The following is a 26,438-nucleotide window of genomic DNA, read 5'->3' as shown; positions in this document are numbered from 1 at the left end:
CATATGCTAGTGCTAGTTCTCATTTTGTACCAGCACAGAACAGACGCAAAGGAAAGTCAAACAGACATGGCTTCCATTTTCTTCATGTGGAATACTCAGAAAGGTCGCCTTGATCAGTGACCATGTAAACCCCCAGCATGTGCTAGTGCTAGCCTTTCATCCAAGCATGCACAAAACAGATGCAGGACGCATACAGGGTCCATTTGCTTGCTGAGATTTCCAAACCTCTTCTTGCTACCATTACGGGAAATAGGATGAGTGTTACCGAGTAACCCCCAGCATACGCTAGTGCTAGTCATGTTTATCCAACAAGCACCAGGCACATGCAAGGAATCAAGTGGCATGCGTTCTGATTGGACTTCATTCTTCCTATGTTGTCTGTATTGCAATGGAAAGATACAACTGTCCATCAAACAAATGCATTCTAATAATATAGCCAACTCTCATGACAGAGAGGAGACGCTGACACGGCAATAAGCTGCACATGTCACTGTACATTGAGTGCTGTCCTAATGCAAGATGATCGCCTGACAAAAGCTGTTGATTGGGCCTATTATCGTAGCATGATGGCGAAGGATTAGTGTCCGGCACAGTGAAAAAGTACATACTGTGCACACATTCAATCCACTTGGGGCTTTTCGTCATAGCAAACTGCAAAACCCTACTATTTCCTTTTAGGGTGGAATCACTTTGTCCTCTTGCTATGTTTTGCAATAAACGTCATCTGCAAAGAAAAGAAGCTGGTTCCGGCTGATCTTTCCTCCTAGCATTTGCTAGTGCTAGCTGCTGCATCCGGCCAACACTATGCAGATACCAGGGGGAATGGCCACCTCCATCAATATCTGAAATGATATAATATACAGAACAACCTTGCAGAAAATGCCTTGGAAAACCCCTAGCATTTGATAGTGCTAGCTGCAACTTTTGCAAGCACGTGTCAAATACCAGCGATTTAACCTTGCTTTCAACCAAATGTATTGAAGCATGCTGGAACTTGAGAGAGTTGAATTGCCTTCCAACTTCCCCCAGCATATGCTAGTGCTAGTTCTCATTTTGTACCAGCACAGAACAGACGCAAAGGAAAGTCAAACAGACATGGCTTCCATTTTCTTCATGTGGAATACTCAGAAAGGTCGCCTTGATCAGTGACCATGTAAACCCCCAGCATGTGCTAGTGCTAGCCTTTCATCCAAGCATGCACAAAACAGATGCAGGACGCATACAGGGTCCATTTGCTTGCTGAGATTTCCTAACTTCTTCTTGCTACCATTACAGGAAATAGGATGAGTGTTACCGAGTAACCCCCAGCATACGCTAGTGCTAGTCATGTTTATCCAACAAGCACCAAGCACATGCAAGGAATCAAGTGGCATGCGTTCTGATTGGACTTCATTCTTCCTATGTTGTCTGTATTGCAATGGAAAGATACAATTGTCCATCAAACAAATGCATTCTAATAATATAGCCAACTCTCATGACAGAGAGGAGACGCTGACACGGCAATAAGCTGCACATGTCACTGTACATTGAGTGCTGTCCTAATGCAAGATGATCGCCTGACAAAAGCTGTTGATTGGGCCTATTATCTTAGCATGATGGCGAAGGATTAGTGTCCGGCACAGTGAAAAAGTACATACTGTGCACACATTCAATCCACTTGGGGCTTTTCGTCATAGCAAACTGCAAAACCCTACTATTTCCTTTTAGGGTGGAATCACTTTGTCCTCTTGCTATGTTTTGCAATAAACGTCATCTGCAAAGAAAAGAAGCTGGTTCCGGCTGATCTTTCCTCCTAGCATTTGCTAGTGCTAGCTGCTGCATCCGGCCAACACTACGCAGATACCAGGGGGAATGACCACCTCCATCAATATCTGAAATGATATAATATACAGAACAACCTTGCAGAAAATGCCTTGGAAAACCCCTAGCATTTGATAGTGCTAGCCGCAACTTTTGCAAGCACGTGTCAAATACCAGCGATTTAACTTTGCTTTCAACCAAATGTATTGAAGCATGCTGGAACTTCAGAGAGTTGAATTGCCTTCCAACTTCCCCCAGCATATGCTAGTGCTAGTTCTCATTTTGTACCAGCACAGAACAGACGCAAAGGAAAGTCAAACAGACATGGCTTCCATTTTCTTCATGTGGAATACTCAGAAAGGTCGCCTTGATCAGTGACCATGTAAACCCCCAGCATGTGCTAGTGCTAGCCTTTCATCCAAGCATGCACAAAACAGATGCAGGACGCATACAGGGTCCATTTGCTTGCTGAGATTTCCAAACCTCTTCTTGCTACCATTACGGGAAATAGGATGAGTGTTACCGAGTAACCCCCAGCATACGCTAGTGCTAGTCATGTTTATCCAACAAGCACCAGGCACATGCAAGGAATCAAGTGGCATGCGTTCTGATTGGACTTCATTCTTCCTATGTTGTCTGTATTGCAATGGAAAGATACAATTGTCCATCAAACAAATGCATTCTAATAATATAGCCAACTCTCATGACAGAGAGGAGACGCTGACACGGCAATAAGCTGCACATGTCACTGTACATTGAGTGCTGTCCTAATGCAAGATGATCGCCTGACAAAAGCTGTTGATTGGGCCTATTATCTTAGCATGATGGCGAAGGATTAGTGTCCGGCACAGTGAAAAAGTACATACTGTGCACACATTCAATCCACTTGGGGCTTTTCGTCATAGCAAACTGCAAAACCCTACTATTTCCTTTTAGGGTGGAATCACTTTGTCCTCTTGCTATGTTTTGCAATAAACGTCATCTGCAAAGAAAAGAAGCTGGTTCCGGCTGATCTTTCCTCCTAGCATTTGCTAGTGCTAGCTGCTGCATCCGGCCAACACTATGCAGATACCAGGGGGAATGGCCACCTCCATCAATATCTGAAATGATATAATATACAGAACAACCTTGCAGAAAATGCCTTGGAAAACCCCTAGCATTTGATAGTGCTAGCTGCAACTTTTGCAAGCACGTGTCAAATACCAGCGATTTAACCTTGCTTTCAACCAAATGTATTGAAGCATGCTGGAACTTGAGAGAGTTGAATTGCCTTCCAACTTCCCCCAGCATATGCTAGTGCTAGTTCTCATTTTGTACCAGCACAGAACAGACGCAAAGGAAAGTCAAACAGACATGGCTTCCATTTTCTTCATGTGGAATACTCAGAAAGGTCGCCTTGATCAGTGACCATGTAAACCCCCAGCATGTGCTAGTGCTAGCCTTTCATCCAAGCATGCACAAAACAGATGCAGGACGCATACAGGGTCCATTTGCTTGCTGAGATTTCCTAACTTCTTCTTGCTACCATTACGGGAAATAGGATGAGTGTTACCGAGTAACCCCCAGCATACGCTAGTGCTAGTCATGTTTATCCAACAAGCACCAAGCACATGCAAGGAATCAAGTGGCATGCGTTCTGATTGGACTTCATTCTTCCTATGTTGTCTGTATTGCAATGGAAAGATACAATTGTCCATCAAACAAATGCATTCTAATAATATAGCCAACTCTCATGACAGAGAGGAGACGCTGACACGGCAATAAGCTGCACATGTCACTGTACATTGAGTGCTGTCCTAATGCAAGATGATCGCCTGACAAAAGCTGTTGATTGGGCCTATTATCTTAGCATGATGGCGAAGGATTAGTGTCCGGCACAGTGAAAAAGTACATACTGTGCACACATTCAATCCACTTGGGGCTTTTCGTCATAGCAAACTGCAAAACCCTACTATTTCCTTTTAGGGTGGAATCACTTTGTCCTCTTGCTATGTTTTGCAATAAACGTCATCTGCAAAGAAAAGAAGCTGGTTCCGGCTGATCTTTCCTCCTAGCATTTGCTAGTGCTAGCTGCTGCATCCGGCCAACACTACGCAGATACCAGGGGGAATGACCACCTCCATCAATATCTGAAATGATATAATATACACAACAACCTTGCAGAAAATGCCTTGGAAAACCCCTAGCATTTGATAGTGCTAGCTGCAACTTTTGCAAGCACGTGTCAAATACCAGCGATTTAACTTTGCTTTCAACCAAATGTATTGAAGCATGCTGGAACTTCAGAGAGTTGAATTGCCTTCCAACTTCCCCCAGCATATGCTAGTGCTAGTTCTCATTTTGTACCAGCACAGAACAGACGCAAAGGAAAGTCAAACAGACATGGCTTCCATTTTCTTCATGTGGAATACTCAGAAAGGTCGCCTTGATCAGTGACCATGTAAACCCCCAGCATGTGCTAGTGCTAGCCTTTCATCCAAGCATGCACAAAACAGATGCAGGACGCATACAGGGTCCATTTGCTTGCTGAGATTTCCAAACCTCTTCTTGCTACCATTACGGGAAATAGGATGAGTGTTACCGAGTAACCCCCAGCATACGCTAGTGCTAGTCATGTTTATCCAACAAGCACCAGGCACATGCAAGGAATCAAGTGGCATGCGTTCTGATTGGACTTCATTCTTCCTATGTTGTCTGTATTGCAATGGAAAGATACAACTGTCCATCAAACAAATGCATTCTAATAATATAGCCAACTCTCATGACAGAGAGGAGACGCTGACACGGCAATAAGCTGCACATGTCACTGTACATTGAGTGCCATCCTAATGCAAGATGATCGCCTGACAAAAGCTGTTGATTGGGCCTATTATCTTAGCATGATGGCGAAGGATTAGTGTCCGGCACAGTGAAAAAGTACATACTGTGCACACATTCAATCCACTTGGGGCTTTTCGTCATAGCAAACTGCAAAACCCTACTATTTCCTTTTAGGGTGGAATCACTTTGTCCTCTTGCTATGTTTTGCAATAAACGTCATCTGCAAAGAAAAGAAGCTGGTTCCGGCTGATCTTTCCTCCTAGCATTTGCTAGTGCTAGCTGCTGCATCCGGCCAACACTATGCAGATACCAGGGGGAATGGCCACCTCCATCAATATCTGAAATGATATAATATACAGAACAACCTTGCAGAAAATGCCTTGGAAAACCCCTAGCATTTGATAGTGCTAGCTGCAACTTTTCCAAGCACGTGTCAAATACCACCGATTTAACCTCGGTTTCAACCAAATGTATTGAAGCATGCTGGAACTTGAGAGAGTTGAATTGCCTTCCAACTTCCCCCAGCATATGCTAGTGCTAGTTCTCATTTTGTACCAGCACAGAACAGACGCAAAGGAAAGTCAAACAGACATGGCTTCCATTTTCTTCATGTGGAATACTCAGAAAGGTCGCCTTGATCAGTGACCATGTAAACCCCCAGCATGTGCTAGTGCTAGCCTTTCATCCAAGCATGCACAAAACAGATGCAGGACGCATACAGGGTCCATTTGCTTGCTGAGATTTCCTAACTTCTTCTTGCTACCATTACGGGAAATAGGATGAGTGTTACCGAGTAACCCCCAGCATACGCTAGTGCTAGTCATGTTTATCCAACAAGCACCAAGCACATGCAAGGAATCAAGTGGCATGCGTTCTGATTGGACTTCATTCTTCCTATGTTGTCTGTATTGCAATGGAAAGATACAATTGTCCATCAAACAAATGCATTCTAATAATATAGCCAACTCTCATGACAGAGAGGAGACGCTGACACGGCAATAAGCTGCACATGTCACTGTACATTGAGTGCTGTCCTAATGCAAGATGATCGCCTGACAAAAGCTGTTGATTGGGCCTATTATCTTAGCATGATGGCGAAGGATTAGTGTCCGGCACAGTGAAAAAGTACATACTGTGCACACATTCAATCCACTTGGGGCTTTTCGTCATAGCAAACTGCAAAACCCTACTATTTCCTTTTAGGGTGGAATCACTTTGTCCTCTTGCTATGTTTTGCAATAAACGTCATCTGCAAAGAAAAGAAGCTGGTTCCGGCTGATCTTTCCTCCTAGCATTTGCTAGTGCTAGCTGCTGCATCCGGCCAACACTACGCAGATACCAGGGGGAATGACCACCTCCATCAATATCTGAAATGATATAATATACAGAACAACCTTGCAGAAAATGCCTTGGAAAACCCCTAGCATTTGATAGTGCTAGCTGCAACTTTTGCAAGCACGTGTCAAATACCAGCGATTTAACTTTGCTTTCAACCAAATGTATTGAAGCATGCTGGAACTTCAGAGAGTTGAATTGCCTTCCAACTTCCCCCAGCATATGCTAGTGCTAGTTCTCATTTTGTACCAGCACAGAACAGACGCAAAGGAAAGTCAAACAGACATGGCTTCCATTTTCTTCATGTGGAATACTCAGAAAGGTCGCCTTGATCAGTGACCATGTAAACCCCCAGCATGTGCTAGTACTAGCCTTTCATCCAAGCATGCACAAAACAGATGCAGGGCGCATACAGGGTCCATTTGCTTGCTGAGATTTCCAAACCTCTTCTTGCTACCATTACGGGAAATAGGATGAGTGTTACCGAGTAACCCCCAGCATACGCTAGTGCTAGTCATGTTTATCCAACAAGCACCAGGCACATGCAAGGAATCAAGTGGTATGCGTTCTGATTGGACTTCATTCTTCCTATGTTGTCTGTATTGCAATGGAAAGATACAACTGTCCATCAAACAAATGCATTCTAATAATATAGCCAACTCTCATGACAGAGAGGAGACGCTGACACGGCAATAAGCTGCACATGTCACTGTACATTGAGTGCTGTCCTAATGCAAGATGATCGCCTGACAAAAGCTGTTGATTGGGCCTATTATCTTAGCATGATGGCGAAGGATTAGTGTCCGGCACAGTGAAAAAGTACATACTGTGCACACATTCAATCCACTTGGGGCTTTTCGTCATAGCAAACTGCAAAACCCTACTATTTCCTTTTAGGGTGGAATCACTTTGTCCTCTTGCTATGTTTTGCAATAAACGTCATCTGCAAAGAAAAGAAGCTGGTTCCGGCTGATCTTTCCTCCTAGCATTTGCTAGTGCTAGCTGCTGCATCCGGCCAACACTATGCAGATACCAGGGGGAATGGCCACCTCCATCAATATCTGAAATGATATAATATACAGAACAACCTTGCAGAAAATGCCTTGGAAAACCCCTAGCATTTGATAGTGCTAGCTGCAACTTTTGCAAGCACGTGTCAAATACCAGCGATTTAACTTTGCTTTCAACCAAATGTATTGAAGCATGCTGGAACTTCAGAGAGTTGAATTGCCTTCCAACTTCCCCCAGCATATGCTAGTGCTAGTTCTGATTTTGTACCAGCACAGAACAGACGCAAGGGAAAGTCAAACAGACATGGCTTCCATTTTCTTCATGTGGAATACTCAGAAAGGTCGCCTTGATCAGTGACCATGTAAACCCCCAGCATGTGCTAGTGCTAGCCTTTCATCCAAGCATGCACAAAACAGATGCAGGACGCATACAGGGTCCATTTGCTTGCTGAGATTTCCAAACCTCTTCTTGCTACCATTACGGGAAATAGGATGAGTGTTACTGAGTAACCCCCAGCATACGCTAGTGCTAGTCATGTTTATCCAACAAGCACCAGGCACATGCAAGGAATCAAGTGGCATGCGTTCTGATTGGACTTCATTCTTCCTATGTTGTCTGTATTGCAATGGAAAGATACAACTGTCCATCAAACAAATGCATTCTAATAATATAGCCAACTCTCATGACAGAGAGGAGACGCTGACACGGCAATAAGCTGCACATGTCACTGTACATTGAGTGCTGTCCTAATGCAAGATGATCGCCTGACAAAAGCTGTTGATTGGGCCTATTATCTTAGCATGATGGCGAAGGATTAGTGTCCGGCACAGTGAAAAAGTACATACTGTGCACACATTCAATCCACTTGGGGCTTTTCGTCATAGCAAACTGCAAAACCCTACTATTTCCTTTTAGGGTGGAATCACTTTGTCCTCTTGCTATGTTTTGCAATAAACGTCATCTGCAAAGAAAAGAAGCTGGTTCCGGCTGATCTTTCCTCCTAGCATTTGCTAGTGCTAGCTGCTGCATCCGGCCAACACTATGCAGATACCAGGCGGAATGGCCACCTCCATCAATATCTGAAATGATATAATATACAGAACAACCTTGCAGAAAATGCCTTGGAAAACCCCTAGCATTTGATAGTGCTAGCTGCAACTTTTGCAAGCACGTGTCAAATACCAGCGATTTAACCTCGGTTTCAACCAAATGTATTGAAGCATGCTGGAACTTGAGAGAGTTGAATTGCCTTCCAACTTCCCCCAGCATATGCTAGTGCTAGTTCTCATTTTGTACCAGCACAGAACAGACGCAAAGGAAAGTCAAACAGACATGGCTTCCATTTTCTTCATGTGGAATACTCAGAAAGGTCGCCTTGATCAGTGACCATGTAAACCCCCAGCATGTGCTAGTGCTAGCCTTTCATCCAAGCATGCACAAAACAGATGCAGGACGCATACAGGGTCCATTTGCTTGCTGAGATTTCCTAACCTCTTCTTGCTACCCTTACGGGAAATAGGATGAGTGTTACCGAGTAACCCCCAGCATACGCTAGTGCTAGTCATGTTTATCCAACAAGCACCAGGCACATGCAAGGAATCAAGTGGCATGCGTTCTGATTGGACTTCATTCTTCCTATGTTGTCTGTATTGCAATGGAAAGATACAATTGTCCATCAAACAAATGCATTCTAATAATATAGCCAACTCTCATGACAGAGAGGAGACGCTGACACGGCAATAAGCTGCACATGTCACTGTACATTGAGTGCTGTCCTAATGCAAGATGATCGCCTGACAAAAGCTGTTGATTGGGCCTATTATCTTAGCATGATGGCGAAGGATTAGTGTCCGGCACAGTGAAAAAGTACATACTGTGCACACATTCAATCCACTTGGGGCTTTTCGTCATAGCAAACTGCAAAACCCTACTATTTCCTTTTAGGGTGGAATCACTTTGTCCTCTTGCTATGTTTTGCAATAAACGTCATCTGCAAAGAAAAGAAGCTGGTTCCGGCTGATCTTTCCTCCTAGCATTTGCTAGTGCTAGCTGCTGCATCCGGCCAACACTATGCAGATACCAGGGGGAATGGCCACCTCCATCAATATCTGAAATGATATAATATACAGAACAACCTTGCAGAAAATGCCTTGGAAAACCCCTAGCATTTGATAGTGCTAGCTGCAACTTTTGCAAGCACGTGTCAAATACCAGCGATTTAACTTTGCTTTCAACCAAATGTATTGAAGCATGCTGGAACTTCAGACAGTTGAATTGCCTTCCAACTTCCCCCAGCATATGCTAGTGCTAGTTCTCATTTTGTACCAGCACAGAACAGACGCAAAGGAAAGTCAAACAGACATGGCTTCCATTTTCTTCATGTGGAATACTCAGAAAGGTCGCCTTGATCAGTGACCATGTAAACCCCCAGCATGTGCTAGTGCTAGCCTTTCATCCAAGCATGCACAAAACAGATGCAGGACGCATACAGGGTCCATTTGCTTGCTGAGATTTCCAAACCTCTTCTTGCTACCCTTACGGGAAATAGGATGAGTGTTACCGAGTAACCCCCAGCATACGCTAGTGCTAGTCATGTTTATCCAACAAGCACCAGGCACATGCAAGGAATCAAGTGGCATGCGTTCTGATTGGACTTCATTCTTCCTATGTTGTCTGTATTGCAATGGAAAGATACAATTGTCCATCAAACAAATGCATTCTAATAATATAGCCAACTCTCATGACTGAGAGGAGACGCTGACACGGCAATAAGCTGCACATGTCACTGTACATTGAGTGCTGTCCTAATGCAAGATGATCGCCTGACAAAAGCTGTTGATTGGGCCTATTATCTTAGCATGATGGCGAAGGATTAGTGTCCGGCAAAGTGAAAAAGTACATACTGTGCACACATTCAATCCACTTGGGGCTTTTCGTCATAGCAAACTGCAAAACCCTACTATTTCCTTTTAGGGTGGAATCACTTTGTCCTCTTGCTATGTTTTGCAATAAACGTCATCTGCAAAGAAAAGAAGCTGGTTCCGGCTGATCTTTCCTCCTAGCATTTGCTAGTGCTAGCTGCTGCATCCGGCCAACACTATGCAGATACCAGGGGGAATGGCCACCTCCATCAATATCTGAAATGATATAATATACAGAACAACCTTGCAGAAAATGCCTTGGAAAACCCCTAGCATTTGATAGTGCTAGCTGCAACTTTTGCAAGCACGTGTCAAATACCAGCGATTTAACTTTGCTTTCAACCAAATGTATTGAAGCATGCTGGAACTTCAGAGAGTTGAATTGCCTTCCAACTTCCCCCAGCATATGCTAGTGCTAGTTCTCATTTTGTACCAGCACAGAACAGACGCAAAGGAAAGTCAAACAGACATGGCTTCCATTTTCTTTATGTGGAATACTCAGAAAGGTCGCCTTGATCAGTGACCATGTAAACCCCCAGCATGTGCTAGTGCTAGCCTTTCATCCAAGCATGCACAAAACAGATGCAGGACGCATACAGGGTCCATTTGCTTGCTGAGATTTCCAAACCTCTTCTTGCTACCATTACAGGAAATAGGATGAGTGTTACCGAGTAACCCCCAGCATACGCTAGTGCTAGTCATGTTTATCCAACAAGCACCAGGCACATGCAAGGAATCAAGTGGCATGCGTTCTGATTGGACTTCATTCTTCCTATGTTGTCTGTATTGCAATGGAAAGATACAACTGTCCATCAAACAAATGCATTCTAATAATATAGCCAACTCTCATGACAGAGAGGAGACGCTGACACGGCAATAAGCTGCACATGTCACTGTACATTGAGTGCTGTCCTAATGCAAGATGATCGCCTGACAAAAGCTGTTGATTGGGCCTATTATCTTAGCATGATGGCGAAGGATTAGTGTCCGGCACAGTGAAAAAGTACATACTGTGCACACATTCAATCCACTTGGGGCTTTTCGTCATAGCAAACTGCAAAACCCTACTATTTCCTTTTAGGGTGGAATCACTTTGTCCTCTTGCTATGTTTTGCAATAAACGTCATCTGCAAAGAAAAGAAGCTGGTTCCGGCTGATCTTTCCTCCTAGCATTTGCTAGTGCTAGCTGCTGCATCCGGCCAACACTATGCAGATACCAGGGGGAATGGCCACCTCCATCAATATCTGAAATGATATAATATACAGAACAACCTTGCAGAAAATGCCTTGGAAAACCCCTAGCATTTGATAGTGCTAGCTGCAACTTTTCCAAGCACGTGTCAAATACCACCGATTTAACCTCGGTTTCAACCAAATGTATTGAAGCATGCTGGAACTTGAGAGAGTTGAATTGCCTTCCAACTTCCCCCAGCATATGCTAGTGCTAGTTCTCATTTTGTACCAGCACAGAACAGACGCAAAGGAAAGTCAAACAGACATGACTTCCATTTTCTTCATGTGGAATACTCAGAAAGGTCGCCTTGATCAGTGACCATGTAAACCCCCAGCATGTGCTAGTGCTAGCCTTTCATCCAAGCATGCACAAAACAGATGCAGGACGCATACAGGGTCCATTTGCTTGCTGAGATTTCCTAACTTCTTCTTGCTACCATTACGGGAAATAGGATGAGTGTTACCGAGTAACCCCCAGCATACGCTAGTGCTAGTCATGTTTATCCAACAAGCACCAAGCACATGCAAGGAATCAAGTGGCATGCGTTCTGATTGGACTTCATTCTTCCTATGTTGTCTGTATTGCAATGGAAAGATACAATTGTCCATCAAACAAATGCATTCTAATAATATAGCCAACTCTCATGACAGAGAGGAGACGCTGACACGGCAATAAGCTGCACATGTCACTGTACATTGAGTGCTGTCCTAATGCAAGATGATCGCCTGACAAAAGCTGTTGATTGGGCCTATTATCTTAGCATGATGGCGAAGGATTAGTGTCCGGCACAGTGAAAAAGTACATACTGTGCACACATTCAATCCACTTGGGGCTTTTCGTCATAGCAAACTGCAAAACCCTACTATTTCCTTTTAGGGTGGAATCACTTTGTCCTCTTGCTATGTTTTGCAATAAACGTCATCTGCAAAGAAAAGAAGCTGGTTCCGGCTGATCTTTCCTCCTAGCATTTGCTAGTGCTAGCTGCTGCATCCGGCCAACACTACGCAGATACCAGGGGGAATGACCACCTCCATCAACATCTGAAATGATATAATATACAGAACAACCTTGCAGAAAATGCCTTGGAAAACCCCTAGCATTTGATAGTGCTAGCTGCAACTTTTGCAAGCACGTGTCAAATACCAGCGATTTAACTTTGCTTTCAACCAAATGTATTGAAGCATGCTGGAACTTCAGAGAGTTGAATTGCCTTCCAACTTCCCCCAGCATATGCTAGTGCTAGTTCTCATTTTGTACCAGCACAGAACAGACGCAAAGGAAAGTCAAACAGACATGGCTTCCATTTTCTTCATGTGGAATACTCAGAAAGGTCGCCTTGATCAGTGACCATGTAAACCCCCAGCATGTGCTAGTGCTAGCCTTTCATCCAAGCATGCACAAAACAGATGCAGGACGCATACAGGGTCCATTTGCTTGCTGAGATTTCCAAACCTCTTCTTGCTACCCTTACGGGAAATAGGATGAGTGTTACTGAGTAACCCCCAGCATACGCTAGTGCTAGTCATGTTTATCCAACAAGCACCAGGCACATGCAAGGAATCAAGTGGCATGCGTTCTGATTGGACTTCATTCTTCCTATGTTGTCTGTATTGCAATGGAAAGATACAACTGTCCATCAAACAAATGCATTCTAATAATATAGCCAACTCTCATGACAGAGAGGAGACGCTGACACGGCAATAAGCTGCACATGTCACTGTACATTGAGTGCTGTCCTAATGCAAGATGATCGCCTGACAAAAGCTGTTGATTGGGCCTATTATCTTAGCATGATGGCGAAGGATTAGTGTCCGGCACAGTGAAAAAGTACATACTGTGCACACATTCAATCCACTTGGGGCTTTTCGTCATAGCAAACTGCAAAACCCTACTATTTCCTTTTAGGGTGGAATCACTTTGTCCTCTTGCTATGTTTTGCAATAAACGTCATCTGCAAAGAAAAGAAGCTGGTTCCGGCTGATCTTTCCTCCTAGCATTTGCTAGTGCTAGCTGCTGCATCCGGCCAACACTATGCAGATACCAGGGGGAATGGCCACCTCCATCAATATCTGAAATGATATAATATACAGAACAACCTTGCAGAAAATGCCTTGGAAAACCCCTAGCATTTGATAGTGCTAGCTGCAACTTTTGCAAGCACGTGTCAAATACCAGCGATTTAACTTTGCTTTCAACCAAATGTATTGAAGCATGCTGGAACTTCAGAGAGTTGAATTGCCTTCCAACTTCCCCCAGCATATGCTAGTGCTAGTTCTCATTTTGTACCAGCACAGAACAGACGCAAAGGAAAGTCAAACAGACATGGCTTCCATTTTCTTCATGTGGAATACTCAGAAAGGTCGCCTTGATCAGTGACCATGTAAACCCCCAGCATGTGCTAGTGCTAGCCTTTCATCCAAGCATGCACAAAACAGATGCAGGACGCATACAGGGTCCATTTGCTTGCTGAGATTTCCAAACCTCTTCTTGCTACCCTTACGGGAAATAGGATGAGTGTTACCGAGTAACCCCCAGCATACGCTAGTGCTAGTCATGTTTATCCAACAAGCACCAGGCACATGCAAGGAATCAAGTGGCATGCGTTCTGATTGGACTTCATTCTTCCTATGTTGTCTGTATTGCAATGGAAAGATACAATTGTCCATCAAACAAATGCATTCTAATAATATAGCCAACTCTCATGACAGAGAGGAGACGCTGACACGGCAATAAGCTGCACATGTCACTGTACATTGAGTGCTGTCCTAATGCAAGATGATCGCCTGACAAAAGCTGTTGATTGGGCCTATTATCTTAGCATGATGGCGAAGGATTAGTGTCCGGCAAAGTGAAAAAGTACATACTGTGCACACATTCAATCCACTTGGGGCTTTTCGTCATAGCAAACTGCAAAACCCTACTATTTCCTTTTAGGGTGGAATCACTTTGTCCTCTTGCTATGTTTTGCAATAAACGTCATCTGCAAAGAAAAGAAGCTGGTTCCGGCTGATCTTTCCTCCTAGCATTTGCTAGTGCTAGCTGCTGCATCCGGCCAACACTATGCAGATACCAGGGGGAATGGCCACCTCCATCAATATCTGAAATGATATAATATACAGAACAACCTTGCAGAAAATGCCTTGGAAAACCCCTAGCATTTGATAGTGCTAGCTGCAACTTTTGCAAGCACGTGTCAAATACCAGCGATTTAACTTTGCTTTCAACCAAATGTATTGAAGCATGCTGGAACTTCAGAGAGTTGAATTGCCTTCCAACTTCCCCCAGCATATGCTAGTGCTAGTTCTGATTTTGTACCAGCACAGAACAGACGCAAAGGAAAGTCAAACAGACATGGCTTCCATTTTCTTTATGTGGAATACTCAGAAAGGTCGCCTTGATCAGTGACCATGTAAACCCCCAGCATGTGCTAGTGCTAGCCTTTCATCCAAGCATGCACAAAACAGATGCAGGACGCATACAGGGTCCATTTGCTTGCTGAGATTTCCAAACCTCTTCTTGCTACCATTACAGGAAATAGGATGAGTGTTACCGAGTAACCCCCAGCATACGCTAGTGCTAGTCATGTTTATCCAACAAGCACCAGGCACATGCAAGGAATCAAGTGGCATGCGTTCTGATTGGACTTCATTCTTCCTATGTTGTCTGTATTGCAATGGAAAGATACAACTGTCCATCAAACAAATGCATTCTAATAATATAGCCAACTCTCATGACAGAGAGGAGACGCTGACACGGCAATAAGCTGCACATGTCACTGTACATTGAGTGCTGTCCTAATGCAAGATGATCGCCTGACAAAAGCTGTTGATTGGGCCTATTATCTTAGCATGATGGCGAAGGATTAGTGTCCGGCAAAGTGAAAAAGTACATACTGTGCACACATTCAATCCACTTGGGGCTTTTCGTCATAGCAAACTGCAAAACCCTACTATTTCCTTTTAGGGTGGAATCACTTTGTCCTCTTGCTATGTTTTGCAATAAACGTCATCTGCAAAGAAAAGAAGCTGGTTCCGGCTGATCTTTCCTCCTAGCATTTGCTAGTGCTAGCTGCTGCATCCGGCCAACACTATGCAGATACCAGGGGGAATGGCCACCTCCATCAATATCTGAAATGATATAATATACAGAACAACCTTGCAGAAAATGCCTTGGAAAACCCCTAGCATTTGATAGTGCTAGCTGCAACTTTTGCAAGCACGTGTCAAATACCAGCGATTTAACTTTGCTTTCAACCAAATGTATTGAAGCATGCTGGAACTTCAGAGAGTTGAATTGCCTTCCAACTTCCCCCAGCATATGCTAGTGCTAGTTCTCATTTTGTACCAGCACAGAACAGACGCAAAGGAAAGTCAAACAGACATGGCTTCCATTTTCTTTATGTGGAATACTCAGAAAGGTCGCCTTGATCAGTGACCATGTAAACCCCCAGCATGTGCTAGTGCTAGCCTTTCATCCAAGCATGCACAAAACAGATGCAGGACGCATACAGGGTCCATTTGCTTGCTGAGATTTCCAAACCTCTTCTTGCTACCATTACAGGAAATAGGATGAGTGTTACCGAGTAACCCCCAGCATACGCTAGTGCTAGTCATGTTTATCCAACAAGCACCAGGCACATGCAAGGAATCAAGTGGCATGCGTTCTGATTGGACTTCATTCTTCCTATGTTGTCTGTATTGCAATGGAAAGATACAATTGTCCATCAAACAAATGCATTCTAATAATATAGCCAACTCTCATGACAGAGAGGAGACGCTGACACGGCAATAAGCTGCACATGTCACTGTACATTGAGTGCTGTCCTAATGCAAGATGATCGCCTGACAAAAGCTGTTGATTGGGCCTATTATCTTAGCATGATGGCGAAGGATTAGTGTCCGGCACAGTGAAAAAGTACATACTGTGCACACATTCAATCCACTTGGGGCTTTTCGTCATAGCAAACTGCAAAACCCTACTATTTCCTTTTAGGGTGGAATCACTTTGTCCTCTTGCTATGTTTTGCAATAAACGTCATCTGCAAAGAAAAGAAGCTGGTTCCGGCTGATCTTTCCTCCTAGCATTTGCTAGTGCTAGCTGCTGCATCCGGCCAACACTATGCAGATACCAGGGGGAATGGCCACCTCCATCAATATCTGAAATGATATAATATACAGAACAACCTTGCAGAAAATGCCTTGGAAAACCCCTAGCATTTGATAGTGCTAGCTGCAACTTTTGCAAGCACGTGTCAAATACCAGCGATTTAACTTTGCTTTCAACCAAATGTATTGAAGCATGCTGGAACTTCAGAGAGTTGAATTGCCTTCCAACTTCCCCCAGCATATGCTAGTGCTAGTTCTCATTTTGTACCAGCACAGAACAGACGCAAAGGAAAGTCAAACAGACATGGCTTCCATTTTCTTTATGTGGAATACTCAGAAAGGTCGCCTTGATCAGTGACCATGTAAACCCCCAGCATGTGCTAGTGCTAGCCTTTCATCCAAGCATGCACAAAACAGATGCAGGACGCATACAGGGTCCATTTGCTTGCTGAGATTTCCAAACCTCTTCTTGCTACCATTACAGGAAATAGGATGAGTGTTACCGAGTAACCCCCAGCATACGCTAGTGCTAGTCATGTTTATCCAACAAGCACCAGGCACATGCAAGGAATCAAGTGGCATGCGTTCTGATTGGACTTCATTCTTCCTATGTTGTCTGTATTGCAATGGAAAGATACAACTGTCCATCAAACAAATGCATTCTAATAATATAGCCAACTCTCATGACAGAGAGGAGACGCTGACACGGCAATAAGCTGCACATGTCACTGTACATTGAGTGCTGTCCTAATGCAAGATGATCGCCTGACAAAAGCTGTTGATTGGGCCTATTATCTTAGCATGATGGCGAAGGATTAGTGTCCGGCACAGTGAAAAAGTACATACTGTGCACACATTCAATCCACTTGGGGCTTTTCGTCATAGCAAACTGCAAAACCCTACTATTTCCTTTTAGGGTGGAATCACTTTGTCCTCTTGCTATGTTTTGCAATAAACGTCATCTGCAAAGAAAAGAAGCTGGTTCCGGCTGATCTTTCCTCCTAGCATTTGCTAGTGCTAGCTGCTGCATCCGGCCAACACTATGCAGATACCAGGGGGAATGGCCACCTCCATCAATATCTGAAATGATATAATATACAGAACAACCTTGCAGAAAATGCCTTGGAAAACCCCTAGCATTTGATAGTGCTAGCTGCAACTTTTGCAAGCACGTGTCAAATACCAGCGATTTAACTTTGCTTTCAACCAAATGTATTGAAGCATGCTGGAACTTCAGAGAGTTGAATTGCCTTCCAACTTCCCCCAGCATATGCTAGTGCTAGTTCTCATTTTGTACCAGCACAGAACAGACGCAAAGGAAAGTCAAACAGACATGGCTTCCATTTTCTTCATGTGGAATACTCAGAAAGGTCGCCTTGATCAGTGACCATGTAAACCCCCAGCATGTGCTAGTGCTAGCCTTTCATCCAAGCATGCACAAAACAGATGCAGGACGCATACAGGGTCCGTTTGCTTGCTGAGATTTCCTAACTTCTTCTTGCTACCATTACGGGAAATAGGATGAGTGTTACCGAGTAACCCCCAGCATACGCTAGTGCTAGTCATGTTTATCCAACAAGCACCAAGCACATGCAAGGAATCAAGTGGCATGCGTTCTGATTGGACTTCATTCTTCCTATGTTGTCTGTATTGCAATGGAAAGATACAATTGTCCATCAAACAAATGCATTCTAATAATATAGCCAACTCTCATGACAGAGAGGAGACGCTGACACGGCAATAAGCTGCACATGTCACTGTACATTGAGTGCTGTCCTAATGCAAGATGATCGCCTGACAAAAGCTGTTGATTGGGCCTATTATCTTAGCATGATGGCGAAGGATTAGTGTCCGGCACAGTGAAAAAGTACATACTGTGCACACATTCAATCCACTTGGGGCTTTTCGTCATAGCAAACTGCAAAACCCTACTATTTCCTTTTAGGGTGGAATCACTTTGTCCTCTTGCTATGTTTTGCAATAAACGTCATCTGCAAAGAAAAGAAGCTGGTTCCGGCTGATCTTTCCTCCTAGCATTTGCTAGTGCTAGCTGCTGCATCCGGCCAACACTATGCAGATACCAGGGGGAATGGCCACCTCCATCAATATCTGAAATGATATAATATACAGAACAACCTTGCAGAAAATGCCTTGGAAAACCCCTAGCATTTGATAGTGCTAGCTGCAACTTTTCCAAGCACGTGTCAAATACCACCGATTTAACCTCGGTTTCAACCAAATGTATTGAAGCATGCTGGAACTTGAGAGAGTTGAATTGCCTTCCAACTTCCCCCAGCATATGCTAGTGCTAGTTCTCATTTTGTACCAGCACAGAACAGACGCAAAGGAAAGTCAAACAGACATGACTTCCATTTTCTTCATGTGGAATACTCAGAAAGGTCGCCTTGATCAGTGACCATGTAAACCCCCAGCATGTGCTAGTGCTAGCCTTTCATCCAAGCATGCACAAAACAGATGCAGGACGCATACAGGGTCCATTTGCTTGCTGAGATTTCCTAACTTCTTCTTGCTACCATTACGGGAAATAGGATGAGTGTTACCGAGTAACCCCCAGCATACGCTAGTGCTAGTCATGTTTATCCAACAAGCACCAAGCACATGCAAGGAATCAAGTGGCATGCGTTCTGATTGGACTTCATTCTTCCTATGTTGTCTGTATTGCAATGGAAAGATACAATTGTCCATCAAACAAATGCATTCTAATAATATAGCCAACTCTCATGACAGAGAGGAGACGCTGACACGGCAATAAGCTGCACATGTCACTGTACATTGAGTATTGTCCTAATGCAAGATGATCGCCTGACAAAAGCTGTTGATTGGGCCTATTATCTTAGCATGATGGCGAAGGATTAGTGTCCGGCACAGTGAAAAAGTACATACTGTGCACACATTCAATCCACTTGGGGCTTTTCGTCATAGCAAACTGCAAAACCCTACTATTTCCTTTTAGGGTGGAATCACTTTGTCCTCTTGCTATGTTTTGCAATAAACGTCATCTGCAAAGAAAAGAAGCTGGTTCCGGCTGATCTTTCCTCCTAGCATTTGCTAGTGCTAGCTGCTGCATCCGGCCAACACTACGCAGATACCAGGGGGAATGACCACCTCCATCAATATCTGAAATGATATAATATACAGAACAACCTTGCAGAAAATGCCTTGGAAAACCCCTAGCATTTGATAGTGCTAGCTGCAACTTTTGCAAGCACGTGTCAAATACCAGCGATTTAACTTTGCTTTCAACCAAATGTATTGAAGCATGCTGGAACTTCAGAGAGTTGAATTGCCTTCCAACTTCCCCCAGCATATGCTAGTGCTAGTTCTGATTTTGTACCAGCACAGAACAGACGCAAAGGAAAGTCAAACAGACATGGCTTCCATTTTCTTCATGTGGAATACTCAGAAAGGTCGCCTTGATCAGTGACCATGTAAACCCCCAGCATGTGCTAGTGCTAGCCTTTCATCCAAGCATGCACAAAACAGATGCAGGACGCATACAGGGTCCATTTGCTTGCTGAGATTTCCAAACCTCTTCTTGCTACCATTACGGGAAATAGGATGAGTGTTACTGAGTAACCCCCAGCATACGCTAGTGCTAGTCATGTTTATCCAACAAGCACCAGGCACATGCAAGGAATCAAGTGGCATGCGTTCTGATTGGACTTCATTCTTCCTATGTTGTCTGTATTGCAATGGAAAGATACAACTGTCCATCAAACAAATGCATTCTAATAATATAGCCAACTCTCATGACAGAGAGGAGACGCTGACACGGCAATAAGCTGCACATGTCACTGTACATTGAGTGCTGTCCTAATGCAAGATGATCGCCTGACAAAAGCTGTTGATTGGGCCTATTATCTTAGCATGATGGCGAAGGATTAGTGTCCGGCACAGTGAAAAAGTACATACTGTGCACACATTCAATCCACTTGGGGCTTTTCGTCATAGCAAACTGCAAAACCCTACTATTTCCTTTTAGGGTGGAATCACTTTGTCCTCTTGCTATGTTTTGCAATAAACGTCATCTGCAAAGAAAAGAAGCTGGTTCCGGCTGATCTTTCCTCCTAGCATTTGCTAGTGCTAGCTGCTGCATCCGGCCAACACTATGCAGATACCAGGGGGAATGGCCACCTCCATCAATATCTGAAATGATATAATATACAGAACAACCTTGCAGAAAATGCCTTGGAAAACCCCTAGCATTTGATAGTGCTAGCTGCAACTTTTGCAAGCACGTGTCAAATACCAGCGATTTAACTTTGCTTTCAACCAAATGTATTGAAGCATGCTGGAACTTCAGAGAGTTGAATTGCCTTCCAACTTCCCCCAGCATATGCTAGTGCTAGTTCTGATTTTGTACCAGCACAGAACAGACGCAAAGGAAAGTCAAACAGACATGGCTTCCATTTTCTTCATGTGGAATACTCAGAAAGGTCGCCTTGATCAGTGACCATGTAAACCCCCAGCATGTGCTAGTGCTAGCCTTTCATCCAAGCATGCACAAAACAGATGCAGGACGCATACAGGGTCCATTTGCTTGCTGAGATTTCCAAACCTCTTCTTGCTACCATTACGGGAAATAGGATGAGTCTTACCGAGTAACCCCCAGCATACGCTAGTGCTAGTCATGTTTATCCAACAAGCACCAGGCACATGCAAGGAATCAAGTGGCATGCGTTCTGATTGGACTTCATTCTTCCTATGTTGTCTGTATTGCAATGGAAAGATACAATTGTCCATCAAACAAATGCATTCTAATAATATAGCCAACTCTCATGACAGAGAGGAGACGCTGACACGGCAATAAGCTGCACATGTCACTGTACATTGAGTGCTGTCCTAATGCAAGATGATCGCCTGACAAAAGCTGTTGATTGGGCCTATTATCTTAGCATGATGGCGAAGGATTAGTGTCCGGCACAGTGAAAAAGTACATACTGTGCACACATTCAATCCACTTGGGGCTTTTCGTCATAGCAAACTGCAAAACCCTACTATTTCCTTTTAGGGTGGAATCACTTTGTCCTCTTGCTATGTTTTGCAATAAACGTCATCTGCAAAGAAAAGAAGCTGGTTCCGGCTGATCTTTCCTCCTAGCATTTGCTAGTGCTAGCTGCTGCATCCGGCCAACACTATGCAGATACCAGGGGGAATGGCCACCTCCATCAATATCTGAAATGATATAATATACAGAACAACCTTGCAGAAAATGCCTTGGAAAACCCCTAGCATTTGATAGTGCTAGCTGCAACTTTTGCAAGCACGTGTCAAATACCAGCGATTTAACTTTGCTTTCAACCAAATGTATTCAAGCATGCTGGAACTTCAGAGAGTTGAATTGCCTTCCAACTTCCCCCAGCATATGCTAGTGCTAGTTCTGATTTTGTACCAGCACAGAACAGACGCAAAGGAAAGTCAAACAGACATGGCCTCCATTTTCTTCATGTGGAATACTCAGAAAGGTCGCCTTGATCAGTGACCATGTAAACCCCCAGCATGTGCTAGTGCTAGCCTTTCATCCAAGCATGCACAAAACAGATGCAGGACGCATACAGGGTCCATTTGCTTGCTGAGATTTCCAAACCTCTTCTTGCTACCCTTACAGGAAATAGGATGAGTGTTACCGAGTAACCCCCAGCATACGCTAGTGCTAGTCATGTTTATCCAACAAGCACCAGGCACATGCAAGGAATCAAGTGGCATGCGTTCTGATTGGACTTCATTCTTCCTATGTTGTCTGTATTGCAATGGAAAGATACAATTGTCCATCAAACAAATGCATTCTAATAATATAGCCAACTCTCATGACAGAGAGGAGACGCTGACACGGCAATAAGCTGCACATGTCACTGTACATTGAGTGCTGTCCTAATGCAAGATGATCGCCTGACAAAAGCTGTTGATTGGGCCTATTATCTTAGCATGATGGCGAAGGATTAGTGTCCGGCAAAGTGAAAAAGTACATACTGTGCACACATTCAATCCACTTGGGGCTTTTCGTCATAGCAAACTGCAAAACCCTACTATTTCCTTTTAGGGTGGAATCACTTTGTCCTCTTGCTATGTTTTGCAATAAACGTCATCTGCAAAGAAAAGAAGCTGGTTCCGGCTGATCTTTCCTCCTAGCATTTGCTAGTGCTAGCTGCTGCATCCGGCCAACACTATGCAGATACCAGGGGGAATGGCCACCTCCATCAATATCTGAAATGATATAATATACAGAACAACCTTGCAGAAAATGCCTTGGAAAACCCCTAGCATTTGATAGTGCTAGCTGCAACTTTTGCAAGCACGTGTCAAATACCAGCGATTTAACTTTGCTTTCAACCAAATGTATTGAAGCATGCTGGAACTTCAGAGAGTTGAATTGCCTTCCAACTTCCCCCAGCATATGCTAGTGCTAGTTCTGATTTTGTACCAGCACAGAACAGACGCAAAGGAAAGTCAAACAGACATGGCTTCCATTTTCTTCATGTGGAATACTCAGAAAGGTCGCCTTGATCAGTGACCATGTAAACCCCCAGCATGTGCTAGTGCTAGCCTTTCATCCAAGCATGCACAAAACAGATGCAGGACGCATACAGGGTCCATTTGCTTGCTGAGATTTCCTAACCTCTTCTTGCTACCCTTACAGGAAATAGGATGAGTGTTACCGAGTAACCCCCAGCATACGCTAGTGCTAGTCATGTTTATCCAACAAGCACCAGGCACATGCAAGGAATCAAGTGGCATGCGTTCTGATTGGACTTCATTCTTCCTATGTTGTCTGTATTGCAATGGAAAGATACAACTGTCCATCAAACAAATGCATTCTAATAATATAGCCAACTCTCATGACAGAGAGGAGACGCTGACACGGCAATAAGCTGCACATGTCACTGTACATTGAGTGCTGTCCTAATGCAAGATGATCGCCTGACAAAAGCTGTTGATTGGGCCTATTATCTTAGCATGATGGCGAAGGATTAGTGTCCGGCACAGTGAAAAAGTACATACTGTGCACACATTCAATCCACTTGGGGCTTTTCGTCATAGCAAACTGCAAAACCCTACTATTTCCTTTTAGGGTGGAATCACTTTGTCCTCTTGCTATGTTTTGCAATAAACGTCATCTGCAAAGAAAAGAAGCTGGTTCCGGCTGATCTTTCCTCCTAGCATTTGCTAGTGCTAGCTGCTGCATCCGGCCAACACTATGCAGATACCAGGGGGAATGGCCACCTCCATCAATATCTGAAATGATATAATATACAGAACAACCTTGCAGAAAATGCCTTGGAAAACCCCTAGCATTTGATAGTGCTAGCTGCAACTTTTGCAAGCACGTGTCAAATACCAGCGATTTAACTTTGCTTTCAACCAAATGTATTGAAGCATGCTGGAACTTCAGAGAGTTGAATTGCCTTCCAACTTCCCCCAGCATATGCTAGTGCTAGTTCTCATTTTGTACCAGCACAGAACAGACGCAAAGGAAAGTCAAACAGACATGGCTTCCATTTTCTTCATGTGGAATACTCAGAAAGGTCGCCTTGATAAGTGACCCCCAGCATGTGCTAGTGCTAGCCTTTCATCCAAGCATGCACAAAACAGATGCAGGACGCATACAGGGTCCATTTGCTTGCTGAGATTTCCAAACCTCTTCTTGCTACCATTACAGGAAATAGGATGAGTGTTACCGAGTAACCCCCAGCATACGCTAGTGCTAGTCATGTTTATCCAACAAGCACCAGGCACATGCAAGGAATCAAGTGGCATGCGTTCTGATTGGACTTCATTCTTCCTATGTTGTCTGTATTGCAATGGAAAGATACAATTGTCCATCAAACAAATGCATTCTAATAATATAGCTAACTCTCATGACAGAGAGGAGACGCTGACACGGCAATAAGCTGCACATGTCACTGTACATTGAGTGCTGTCCTAATGCAAGATGATCGCCTGACAAAAGCTGTTGATTGGGCCTATTATCTTAGCATGATGGCGAAGGATTAGTGTCCGGCACAGTGAAAAAGTACATACTGTGCACACATTCAATCCACTTGGGGCTTTTCGTCATAACAAACTGCAAAACCCTACTATTTCCTTTTAGGGTGGAATCACTTTGTCCTCTTGCTATGTTTTGCAATAAACGTCATCTGCAAAGAAAAGAAGCTGGTTCCGGCTGATCTTTCCTCCTAGCATTTGCTAGTGCTAGCTGCTGCATCCGGCCAACACTATGCAGATACCAGGGGGAATGGCCACCTCCATCAATATCTGAAATGATATAATATACAGAACAACCTTGCAGAAAATGCCTTGGAAAACCCCTAGCATTTGATAGTGCTAGCTGCAACTTTTGCAAGCACGTGTCAAATACCAGCGATTTAACCTCGGTTTCAACCAAATGTATTGAAGCATGCTGGAACTTGAGAGAGTTGAATTGCCTTCCAACTTCCCCCAGCATATGCTAGTGCTAGTTCTCATTTTGTACCAGCACAGAACAGACGCAAAGGAAAGTCAAACAGACATGGCTTCCATTTTCTTCATGTGGAATACTCAGAAAGGTCGCCTTGATCAGTGACCATGTAAACCCCCAGCATGTGCTAGTGCTAGCCTTTCATCCAAGCATGCACAAAACAGATGCAGGACGCATACAGGGTCCATTTGCTTGCTGAGATTTCCTAACCTCTTCTTGCTACCCTTACAGGAAATAGGATGAGTGTTACCGAGTAACCCCCAGCATACGCTAGTGCTAGTCATGTTTATCCAACAAGCACCAGGCACATGCAAGGAATCAAGTGGCATGCGTTCTGATTGGACTTCATTCTTCCTATGTTGTCTGTATTGCAATGGAAAGATACAACTGTCCATCAAACAAATGCATTCTAATAATATAGCCAACTCTCATGACAGAGAGGAGACGCTGACACGGCAATAAGCTGCACATGTCACTGTACATTGAGTGCTGTCCTAATGCAAGATGATCGCCTGACAAAAGCTGTTGATTGGGCCTATTATCTTAGCATGATGGCGAAGGATTAGTGTCCGGCACAGTGAAAAAGTACATACTGTGCACACATTCAATCCACTTGGGGCTTTTCGTCATAGCAAACTGCAAAACCCTACTATTTCCTTTTAGGGTGGAATCACTTTGTCCTCTTGCTATGTTTTGCAATAAACGTCATCTGCAAAGAAAAGAAGCTGGTTCCGGCTGATCTTTCCTCCTAGCATTTGCTAGTGCTAGCTGCTGCATCCGGCCAACACTATGCAGATACCAGGGGGAATGACCACCTCCATCAATATCTGAAATGATATAATATACAGAACAACCTTGCAGAAAATGCCTTGGAAAACCCCTAGCATTTGATAGTGCTAGCTGCAACTTTTGCAAGCACGTGTCAAATACCAGCGATTTAACTTTGCTTTCAACCAAATGTATTGAAGCATGCTGGAACTTGAGAGAGTTGAATTGCCTTCCAACTTCCCCCAGCATATGCTAGTGCTAGTTCTCATTTTGTACCAGCACAGAACAGACGCAAGGGAAAGTCAAACAGACATGGCTTCCATTTTCTTCATGTGGAATACTCAGAAAGGTCGCCTTGATCAGTGACCATGTAAACCCCCAGCATGTGCTAGTGCTAGCCTTTCATCCAAGCATGCACAAAACAGATGCAGGACGCATACAGGGTCCATTTGCTTGCTGAGATTTCCAAACCTCTTCTTGCTACCATTACGGGAAATAGGATGAGTCTTACCGAGTAACCCCCAGCATACGCTAGTGCTAGTCATGTTTATCCAACAAGCACCAGGCACATGCAAGGAATCAAGTGGCATGCGTTCTGATTGGACTTCATTCTTCCTATGTTGTCTGTATTGCAATGGAAAGATACAACTGTCCATCAAACAAATGCATTCTAATAATATAGCCAACTCTCATGACAGAGAGGAGACGCTGACACGGCAATAAGCTGCACATGTCACTGTACATTGAGTGCTGTCCTAATGCAAGATGATCGCCTGACAAAAGCTGTTGATTGGGCCTATTATCTTAGCATGATGGCGAAGGATTAGTGTCCGGCACAGTGAAAAAGTACATACTGTGCACACATTCAATCCACTTGGGGCTTTTCGTCATAGCAAACTGCAAAACCCTACTATTTCCTTTTAGGGTGGAATCACTTTGTCCTCTTCCTATGTTTTGCAATAAACGTC

This window comes from Haliotis cracherodii, unplaced genomic scaffold (assembly GCF_022045235.1).
Source record: "Haliotis cracherodii isolate W230 unplaced genomic scaffold, xgHalCrac1.p SCAF_2, whole genome shotgun sequence".
In the NCBI taxonomy this organism is placed as follows: Eukaryota; Metazoa; Mollusca; class Gastropoda; order Lepetellida; family Haliotidae; genus Haliotis; species Haliotis cracherodii.
Note: the sequence above shows the minus strand (reverse complement) of the source record.